Source organism: Macaca fascicularis, chromosome X (genome assembly GCF_037993035.2).
Source record: "Macaca fascicularis isolate 582-1 chromosome X, T2T-MFA8v1.1".
NCBI lineage: Eukaryota > Metazoa > Chordata > Mammalia > Primates > Cercopithecidae > Macaca > Macaca fascicularis.
The window spans coordinates 119518131-119529698 of NC_088395.1; the positions used below are offsets into that span (position 1 = coordinate 119518131).

At 40.4% G+C, this 11568-nt stretch overlaps 1 pseudogene; it reads right to left on the minus strand.

Moving 5' to 3' along the window:
- Positions 1-9581: 9581 nt before the first annotated feature.
- On the minus strand, positions 9582-9691 carry LOC123571519 (small nucleolar RNA U13; annotated as a pseudogene).
- Positions 9692-11568: the final 1877 nt, after the last annotated feature.

Genomic DNA, 11568 nt, shown 5'->3' on the forward strand with positions numbered 1-11568 from the left:
TAGCAGAGATGGGGTTTCACCGTGTTAGCCAGGATGGTCTCGATCTCCTGACCTCGTGATCCACCCATCTCGGCCTCCCAAAGTGCTGGGATTACAGGCTTGAGCCACCGCGCCCGGCCGAAAGGACAATTTCATAGCAAGTATGTTATAGATAGTATAGTTATAAATCGTAGGCTATCCCAATGAGTAGGCCTATTTGTTGTGTTTTGAAGAACACTGTGAAGGACTCTAGCCTCCAAGATAGCATTCAGTTTGAGATGACTGAAATTTTACCTTTGCTCATTAGCCTTTGATTTAAAGAATGGCAAAATACAGCTGTCCTTGAAGAGAGAATTGCATTAGATAGATAGATAGATAGATAGATGATAGATAGATAGATAGATAGATACATAGTTAGATGGAGTCTTGCTCTGTCACCCAGGCAGGAGTGCAGTGGTGCCATCTTGGCTCACTGCAACATCTGCCTCCTGGGTTCAAGCGATTCTTCTGCCTCAGCTTCCCAAATAGCTGGGATTACAGGCATGCGCCACCATGCCCGGTGGGTTTTTGTGTTTTTAGTAAAGACAGGGATTCCTCCATGATGGCCAGGCTGGTCTCGAACTCCTGACCTCAAGTGATCTGCCCGCCTTGGCTTCCCAAAGTGCTGGGATTACAGGCTTGAGCCACCATGCCCAGCAGAGAATTGCATAATTTAAAATGAGTTACACCTTATCAATCAAAAGTATATTTGATATTTTCCAACATGAAAGTTCACTAGTTCACTGTGAGGCCCATAAAAGGTCAATTTTGATGGGGCAAGGGCGGATTGAAAATTGAGGACACGATAGTTTCCAAACAAGGCAGACGTCTTATGGCTACCACATAAGAAATCTTGGTTATCTGCTAAGGCAGCATGGGAGGAAGTATCTTTGGGGATAAGGCAATGAAGGGAAGACTGGAAGAAACTAAAGTGAACCTGATTTAGTACGGCTTTATTTATTTATTTTTGAGACAGGGTCTTACTCTGTTGCCCGGGCTTGAATGCAGTGCCAAGATCATAGTTCACTGCAGCCTGGACACCCCAGGCTTAAGCAATCCTCCCACCTCAGCCTCCTAAGTAGCTGGTACTACAAACAGGTGCCACCAAGCACAGCTAATTTTTGTATTTTTTATAGAGATGGGTTCTCACTATATTGCCCAGGCTGGTCTCAAACTCAAGCAATCTTCCCGTGTTGGCCTTCCAAAGTGATGGGATTACAGGTGTGAGCCACCACACACGGCCCACTACAGCATTTTAAAAGAGTCCTACTACAGTGCTTTCTGTAATTTCTTAAGGATTTTATTTTGCTAAATGTAAAAGACTGAATTTCACTACCATAATTTCTGGTTATGGGCATCTTGGAATTAAATTTTGAATTGGCATTTTCTTTTCCTGGTGACCTTTTGTGTATAGTAACTCTAAGGAGCTGTCCCTGCCAAAGAAACATGTGCCCTTGGAGATAACAGCTACGGAGCCAACCTGTACCTTAGCCTTTGATTGTGACGGTTTCTTTAGATGTCAGCCCCTGCTTCAAAGAAAATAAAATACATAAAAAATAACAACAGTCATAAAATCAGAGAGGCCTTCAATTCCAGCCAGTTTCAGTTAACTTAGAAACAATTTCTACATCTACAGAATTATTACATTAGCTTTTGATTTTCATTGCAACAATTCATTATTTGACAGTACCATCTAGAGACTTCCTTGGGCGTGGGGGTGGGGGTGGGACATGTCATTAGCTAAGACTTTGTCAGTTTGGCGATGTTAACTATATAATTGGAATACACTAGGACCTTAGAGTGAAGATAAAACTTTTCAAGGAATCTAAAATTAATTCTTTTTCTTGTTTTATGTATGTATTTATTTATTTATTAGGATAGTGTCTCACTGTGTCACCCAGACTGGAATGCTTACTGCAGCCTCAACCTCCTGGGCTCAAGTGATCCTCCCACCTCAATCTCCTGAGTAGCTGAGACTATAGACGCATGCTGCCATGCCTGACTAATTTTTTTATTTTTTATTTTTTATAGAGATTGGGGTCTCACTGTATTGTCAAGGTTGGTCTCAAACTCCTGGACTCAAGAAATCCTCTCTCCTTGGCCTCCCAAAGTGCTGGGATTACAGGTGTGAGCCACTGTGCCTGGCCCCTTATTTTTGAAATGAGGTCTGAGTTCCAAATGAAAAAGGTAAAAGAAGATATAGGTATAGAATAAACTTTACTTATAATCAGAAAAAAGTATTCAAAGGGAAGATGAGGTATACAGGACCAGTTTTGAATAACTTTGTGAATTAACCAGTTACTGCACATTCATGATATGCCAGCAGCAACTATGCTAAATTGATTATTTGTATTTGACCTTTTTGTTCTCTTCTCCATTGTTAGAGATACGCAGTAGCATATGGCTTTAGGTTTTAAACTACTTTAGAGTTTATTCTGATGGTTTTTTTCTTTTTTCTTTTTTTTTTTTATTGAAACAGAGTCTGGCTCTGTCACCGAGGCTGGAGTGCAGTGGCGCGATTTCAGCTCACAAGTAGCTGGGACTACAGGCATGCGCCACCAGGCCCGGCTAATTTTTGTATTTTTAGTGGAGACAGGGTTTCGCCATGTTGTCCAGGCTGGTCTCGAACTCCTAATCTCAGGTGATCCACCCGCTTCGGCCTCCCAAAGTGCTAGAATTACAGGCGTGAGCCACTGCACCCAGTCAGGACAATGGGTTTTAAGAGTGACAACATGATGAGATTTACATAGTAGAATGGATTTTCCTTATGAATGGATTGGACGTGGGTACTCCAGTTAAGAGATTGTTGCAATAATCCAGGGGAAAGACTACTGGTGGTATGAAGCACTGGAGTGGCAATGGGGATGGAGAGAAGTGGAAAAAATAAAAATATATTTGCAGATGGTAGAAATGATAGACACCGTGATTGATTGGATATGGAAGGAGGTGGGTGTGAGAGAAAGAGCAATCAGGGATGATGAGTTTTTGGAGATAACATAGCCACAGAGCCAATCTGCACCTTACTTAGCCTTTGATTGTGAAGGTTTCTTTAGATTCCAGCCCTGGTTTCGTTTAGAATTAGGTACATGTTGGGCATATTGGTCCTTCTGCTTCCCTCTGAAGTATCCGCTTTGTGCCAGACACCCTGCTAGTCACTGCTGTGATGTAGAAAGAATTCTGGTCTTCAGTGGAAAATTATTGATTAACTATAGCACATCTTCAGAGGTATTTGATCCTGCTTGGGTGGCAGCTATTTTGCAATTCTGTAAACTGAAGATAACATAGCAATGCAAAATAATCCTTGTCTATAGACAATAACGATTGTCTACAGACAAGCAAATTCAGTTCTGTGAGGTGGGAGGGACAACTCTCTCTCTCAAAACTGTTTTGCCACATGGTAGCAGCTGGAAACCATCATTCTTAGCAAACTATCACAAGAACAGAAAACCAAACACCGCATGTTCTCACTCATAGGTGGGAACTGAACAATGAGATCACTTGGACTCGGGAAGGGGAACATCACACACCGGGGCCTATCATGGGGAGGGGTGGGGGGGAGGGATTGCATTGGGAGTTATACCTGATGTAAATGACGAGTTGATGGGTGCAGCACACCAACATGGCACAAGTATACATATGTAACAAACCTGCACGTTATGCACATGTACCCTACAACTTAAAGTATAATAATAATAAAAAATAAAGAAAGAAAGAAAGAAAGAAAGAAAAACTGCAAAAAAAAAAAAACTGTTTTGCCTCCCATTTACACATTTATTTCATCATTTCTCATCTCTAAATGTGTCTGTTCTTGGATTCTCCTTTTGACCAGTTGTAACAGTTACTAGTTTCCTTATTAATGAGTTAAATGAAATGTGTTCAACATGTGTTCATTTTTATATTTGTATGAGAGTCATGATTTTGCCATTTGGTTTGAAAATTATTTTGAAACTGTCGTGAACTTGACAAATTTTGTCCTTCTGGAACTTACGTACCAGTGGAGCAAATAGATAATAAAGTAAACAAATAAATAGAGATGTGTAGCAAAATAAGTATTGTTAAGTGGCGTGGAAGAAAATATAGCATGGAAGGAGGATGGGGTGTGGGGCTGGGTGGGGTAAGGTGGGGTTGCCATGAAATGGCGGGGTGGTTGTCAGAGCAAGGTATTAGTGAGAAAGTTTTCTACAATCAACATTAGAACATATCCTTGACTTTGGAATGTATTAGCGCACTCAAAGTTATGTGACAGTATAAGCCACATGTATAATCCTGTTAGTCACCGCATAGTCTCTTTACTGCCTTAATCGGGTGGGTGTTGTTACCCCACCACATCTTTTTCTATTTTTCTTCCCTGACAGAGTCTCGCTCTGTTGCCCAGGCTGGAGTGCAGTGGCGCAATCTCGGCTCACTGCAACCTCCATGTCCAGGGTTCAAGCAATTCTCGTGCCACAGCCTCCCTAGTAGCTGAGATTACAGATACGCAGCACCACGCCCGACTGATTTTTTTTTTTTTTTTTGTATTTTTAGTAGAGACAGGGTTTCACCATGTTGCCCAGGCTGGTGTCAAACTCCTGACTTCAGGTGATATACCCGCCTTGGCCTCCCAAAGTGCTGGGATTACAGGCATGAGCTACCTTTTGTTTTTCCCCTCCTTCTCTTTCAGGGAAACCCACTTCAGTCTTTTCCCCTCCCTTCTGATCAATATCTTATCTTCTTCTAATGTGAACTGGTGTTTGAATTCAGTGAATTTCTCAGTGAGAAGGTAACAGTTCAGTTGAGAGATAGGATTATAAACTTTCTGAAACAGAGCTTGGAGTTAGAAAAATTTTAGTTTGTTGGGAGGCCGAGATGGGCGGATCACGAGGTCAGGAGATCGAGACCATCCTGGCTAACACGGTGAAACCCCGTCTCTACTAAAAAATACAAAAAACTAGCCGGGCGACGTGGCCGGCGCCTGTAGTCCCAGCTACTCGGGAGGCTGAGGCAGGAGAATGGCGTAAACCCAGGAGGCGGAGCTTGCAGTGAGCTGAGATCCGGCCACTGCACTCCAGCCTGGGTGACAGAGCGAGACCCCGTCTCAAAAAAAAAAAAAAAAAAAAAAAAGAAAAATTTTAGTTTGTACCAGAAACTTCTAAAAGATTGGGGTCTCCACCAGAATAAACCAATCAATGGGAAAGCATGTGTTGAATTTCTTTTCTGGGTGAAAGGCACTATACTCAGTGCTGTAGGGCGTACAAAAGAGAAAAGTACTATAGAAATATTTAACCTAAACTTGACAGGAATTCAGGTTATTTGAAAACATAATTAGAATGATTTCGCCACGACTTAAATATTTAGGAGGGCACATGCAGGTGTCCCTTCTATGCCTGTATAGTTTGGAGAGATAAGAAAAACTTAACAGGAATTCCTTTTATGTGTCCCCTTGCCCAACAACTTCCAACCCCTCTCAGTAGTGTTTCAAAATATCTTCTTGAAAATTCCATTCCTAAATCATGATTTCAGAGCTGCAACCTAAGGAAATTGTTTTGTGTAATTGCTGAACTTATCATCCGGATATTAGACACAGAGTTGATTAAAAAGCCATCAATTTTATTTCCAATGTATTCACAGGAAAATGATGGAAGCCAGTTTTGTGGAGGTATTTACCAAATAGTGGCTCATGCATGTATTTTCTGAGCTTGTGTGCTCACCACTGGAATACTGTGACACACTCTAGGATTTATGGGTGTACATGCTATGGCTATGGGCTTGTTTTGACAGTGTATTTGTGACTTTGTCACTGCCTCATTCACCCTCCACCATTTAGATTGTGTTGCTATTGCCATATACCTTGAGGATACTACTTTTAGATCTTTCCCGGAGGTAGTGTCAGATCACTGAAGTCAGCTGGTGTTGCAAATTATTAAATGTAGGAAGACCACCAAATTTTGGATTTGTTGTTTGACTTTTTATAGGTGTTAATTTTGTCTCGCAGCTAAATGGTAAGCCCCTTCATGTTAAGGAGTCCCAGACTTACAAGCAATGCCCCATTAATGTTTACAAACATATGCTATATCTCTTATGGCCATTAGTCCTTTATCTTACACAGCCAAAACTTACTTGTTGGAGAGGTTGTGCAAACACCATGATAGGATTTACGGATTCACAAGTGAAAGCCGGGGAAGAGATAGTGGAGAGGGAAAGACAGGTCTAAGGTTTGGATAACCCCATCAAAATGCAAATGTGTAATCTGGTAGGGGTTGTGCATTAAATCATTGCTAACAATCAACATATTTGCTAGATAAATTGACCGAGTGAATTTGATCAAGTTTCTAAATGAGAATGTAAAGGAGGCAGCAAGTTTTGATTTGGGTAGAGAGGATGTCATGGAACATGAAATATGTTAAGGGGGTGGCAGGGAGAAGGCAAGCTCATGCTAGGAGGCTTCAACATGCATTTATTCAAGAAGTATTTATTAGCTCTGTGACTACTTAGGGTGGAGGAGTAGAATGATAAGAGGAGAGGCGAATGCAGATGGCATGAAAGAGAAAACAGACAACCTCCTTCACAATTTTGTCAAAGGCTAGCCCTTTGGACATCCAAAGGTTATTTTTTTCTGCAAACATCTTATCTCCTCTTTGTTAGTTTGTTTTAGACCATATTGGGGTTTCTCTTATCTGCTTGTTCCTTATCTGTTTTTGATTCTTTTGCTTGTTCATTGACAAGCAGGGCTGAGAGCAGCCTGTGAGATCACTGGCTTCCTGGAAACTTTTCCCTGCAGTCACAGAAGACATTTGCTTTGCCCTCTAAGCTGCCTTGGCTGGGCTCTGGGGATTTACATAAACAGATTATTTGAGGCAAAAAATGAAGCCCATCTCATCATGTTCTGGTGTTGCCTACAGAGTGAGTTGAGGAAGGGGTTAACTTCTTTTCCTGCCAAGGTCATCAAGAAGAAAACCATCCTCGGAGACATGCTAACATTAACCTGAGGACTAACGATTAAGGTTGTGGAGGGGCCTTTGAGCTACAAGGCTTTCACAGTCAAACTGCACTGAATCAGAAAAAAAGTAAAACAGGGAGCAAGGCCACTTTAAGGGAAAAGCTCAAATTTTACATTCTTTAAGAAGAAATGCAACTTTGTTCCTTTTAGGACTAGTACAAACTCTCATAGAACTTGACTGATTGCAATAAGACAGTATTCGGAAAGTGGCACAGCATTGGAAAGGTCACATATAGGCTTCGGTGATGAAAGACATGTTTAAAACCTGGTGCACACTTAATAGCTGTGTGGCCTTGATCAAAGACACATAACTGCTATTGCCTTAGTTTCCCAGTCTCAAAAATAGATATTCCAATGTCTATCTTGCAGGATTTTTAGAATTAGAGATAACACTGAGAAAGCACTAGCACAGTGCTCTCACAAACTACGTCCCCAGTCAGTGGTAGGCAATAATACTACAATGTTAATGATGTGAGGATAAGTTCTTTACCCTCCCAGAAATGGGCTAGAAAAGCTGGGATAGAGGAAGAGGGTGCCCTGTTCCTCTGCAAGGGTTACATGACTTTCAGAGACGTAGGAGAGATTCTGTCAAGCCAGAGAAACAATAAAACAAAAATGTTTTAGATAAATGAGAAGAGTGGCCAGGAGCAGTGGCTTACGCCTATAATCCCAGCACTTTGGGAGGCCGAGGCGGGCGGATCATGAGGTCAGGAGTTCGAGACCAGCCTGACCAACATGGTGAAACCCCATCTCTACTAAAAAGACAAAAATTAGCCAGGCATGGTGGTGCGTGCCTGTAATCCCAGCTACTCAGGAGGCTGAGGCAGGAGAATGACTTGAACCTGGGAGGTGGAGGTTGCAGTGAACCGAGATTGAGCCACTGCACTCCAGCCTGGGCGACAGAGTGAGACTCCATCTCAGAAAAAAAAAACAAAAAACAAAAGAGAAGAGCACACTGGATGAACAAAGTTACATTGCATAACAGGCAGCCCAAAATACTGAAATTTATGGGAAGTTCAGCTGTGGGACAAGTACTTATAATTAGTAACATTAATTTTCACATAGACCCTAAATATGCTGAGAAACTTATAGATTGTTCTGTTAAATTGATCAATTCTGCCTCTTGTTTACATTGATGAGAAGAAATGCTTTTCTCGGCCCAGAAAATCATACTGATCTGAATAATCACAAGTTCTGAATTAATGGGTTTGTGACACAGCCAGGTAAAGCTATGCTTGATTTCCCTTTATTCAAAAGCTCCTGCTTCATGACGTATTCTTCTTTAAATTGAGACAATTCCTATTTAGGCTTCTATTATCAGCAAGTGGCCCATGGATATTTTTTAAAGTTTTTTTTTTTTTTTAATTGTGGTAAATTACTTAACATAAAATTTACCTTTGTAACCATTTTTAAGTGTACAGTTCTTTGACATTAAATATATGTACCTTGTTGTGCTACCATCATGACCATCCATATCTAGACCCTTTCCTCTTCCCAAACTGAATCTCTATACCCATTATACACTAACTCCCCATTTCCCTTCCCCCAAGTCCTTGGATACCATTTTTCTATTTTCTCTCTCTATGCATTTCACTATTCTAGGTATCCTATGCACGTGGAATCATACAAATATTTGTCCTTTTATGTCAGGCTTATTTTATTTAGCATAGTGTGTTTAAGGTTCATCCATATTGCAGCATGTATGGGAATTTCATTCCTTATCACGGCTCAATGATAGTCCATTGTATGTATATACCACATTTTGTTTACCCATTCATCTGCTGATGGAAACTTGGGTTGTTTTACCTTTTGGTTATTGTGAAAAATGTTGCTATGAGCATGCATGTACAAGTATCTGTTTGAGTCCCTGCTTTCAATTCTTCTTGGAGTATATACCTAGGGATGGTACTGCTGAATCATATAGAAATTCTGTTTAACTTTTTGAGAAACTATCAAACCGTTTTCTTTTTTTTTTTTTTTTGAGACAGAGTCTGACTCTGTCACCCAAGCTGGAGTGCAGTGACACTATCTCAGCTCAGTGAAACCTCCGCCTCCTGGGTTCAAGGAATTCTCCTGCCTCAGCCTCCCAAGTAGCTGGGATTACAGGCGTGTACTACCACGCCTGGCTAATTTTTGTATTTTTAGTAGAGACGGGGTTTCACCGTGTTGGCCAGGCTGGTCTCGAACTCCTGACCTCAAATAATTCACCTGCCTCGGCCTCCCAAAGTGCCTGGATTACAATTGTGAGCCACCGCGCACGGCCTACCAAACCGTTTACTATAGTGGGTGTACTATTTTCACATTCTCACCAGCAGTGTAATGGGGTTCTAATTTCTCCACATCCTCAGCAACACTTATTTTTGATTTTTTGTTTGTTTGTTTATAACCATTGCAGTGGGTATGATGTGGTATTTCATTGTGGTTTTGATGTGCATTTCTTTAATAACTAATGATGTTGAGTATTTTTAATGTGCTTATTACTGGTATATCTTCTTTGGAGAAATATTTATTTAAGTCCTTTGCCCATTTTTGAATTGGTTTGTTTGGGCACCTTTTAGAAATGCTATTTTTTCTCTTCTTTTTTTCATGTCAGATAGGTAATGTGCCTACCTTCTACTCCTAACAAGGTTTGAGGGAGGCACATCTCACCTATAAGTGTGAAAACCCAGTTATCACACTTACGAACCACAAAAGGATTTAGTGAGTTCCAGCAATGGAGCAGTGCAAATTATTCTCAACAAGAAAAATCAAACAAGTTTTTAAAATTAGAAACAAACTTGTTACATTTTTTAGGAACTATGGAGAGTAAATTATATATCCTAAGTGAAGAGGAAGAAACAGAGAAAGATAAAAGAACCAGAAAGCTTCGGGGAGATGAAGAGACCATAAGAGATGCTATTCTTTCAGTTGGGATAGCTAGGCTGCCATGGCTATATCGTGTTTGACTAAATGAGTGTTGGGCGAGGGGTGTGGAACAAGACTGTAAATTGAGGATAAAAGAAAATCAGGAAGAACTATTAAGTCCAAGTGATAATAGATATAAAGATTAGCATTCTAATGAAACATTGGTATTTGGTTGGAGTAAGATATGTTGTGCAAATAAAATTGCATCCTGGGGTTCATTTGTTTGACATTTGGTCTAAAGTACTTTCAGGCCAGGCATGGTAGCTCACACCTATAATCCCAGCACTTTGGGAGGCCGAGGCAGGCAAATCACCTGAGGTAGGGAGTTCAAGACCAGCCTGGCCAATATGGTAAAACCCTGTGTTTACTAAAAATACAAAAATTAATTGGGCGTGATGGTGCATGGCTGTAATCCTAGCTACTACTCTGGAGGCTGAGGCAGGAGAATCGCTAGGACCTGGGAGGCAGAGGTTGCGGTGAGCCGAGATCATGCCACTGCACTCCAGCCTGTACGACAGAGCGAAACTCCAACTCAAAAAAAAAAAAAACAAGTATTTTCAGATTTCGTTATTATTTAAGTCTATTATATGCTTTTGATATGAACAAGGTAAAAGATAGTATCTCTACCTCAATGAAACAAGTCTTAGCTTATGTCTTACAGATCAAACCTTGAGGTCTGTGGCATACAACTGCCATCTGGTGACGGTATGTTCGCATAACAGCGTTAGGTATTTCATACATTTAAAAAAAAAAAACTACTTGGGGGCAGACTTTGCAAAACTAAAGTCATGATATAATAGTTAAGTGTCCCATGGGTCTAAATGAATAAGGTGTTTTATTTTAAAAAGATAACATATAGACCAGGCATGGCGGCTCACACCTGTAATCCCGGCACTTTGGGAGGCCGAGGTGGGCGGATCACTTGAGGTCAGGAGTTCAAGACCAGCCTGGTCAACATGGTAAAACTCCATCTCTACTAAAATACAAAAATTAGTTGGGAGTGATGGCGCATGCCAGTAACCCTAGCTACCAGGAAGGCTGAGGCAGGAGAATCACTTGAACCCGGGAGGCGGAGGTTGCAGTGAGATGAGACTGGGCCATTGCACTCCAGCCAGGGCAACAGAGTGAGACTCTGTCTAAATAAATAAGTAGTCTTTTTTTTAAAAAAGAATGTAACATATCAACCTCTGATAATACTTCTTTATGGAAATCAAAGTGATGCAGAAAACATTTCCTATTTATTATTGGCAAAATGGAAATTTTCATGGACATAATTTATAAATTGTGAATGGTTTCATTGTCCTAGTGATTTGATTTACACTTGAATATACTGTAAATGTACACAGCTGAGAAAGTGATTAAATTTTAAAAAAAGAATTGCATCTGAGAGGAGATGTTTTGTAAGCTGTAAATCTCTCATTTTAAAGTTTATAGTCCTTTCAACAAAATCAAGCATCCTTTTTTCTATTGTTGTGTAGTTCAATCTTTTTCTTTTTCCTTTTCTTTCTTTCTTTCTTTCTTTCTTTCTTTCTTTCTTTCTTTCTTTCTTTCTTTCTTTCTTTCTTTCTTTCTTTCTTTCTTTTTTTTTTTTTTTTTCAGCCTGGCCATTTTCTCTCAAAAGATCAACCTTTTTCTATGCATGTAAAAGTCCTTAATGCTTTTAGAATTTA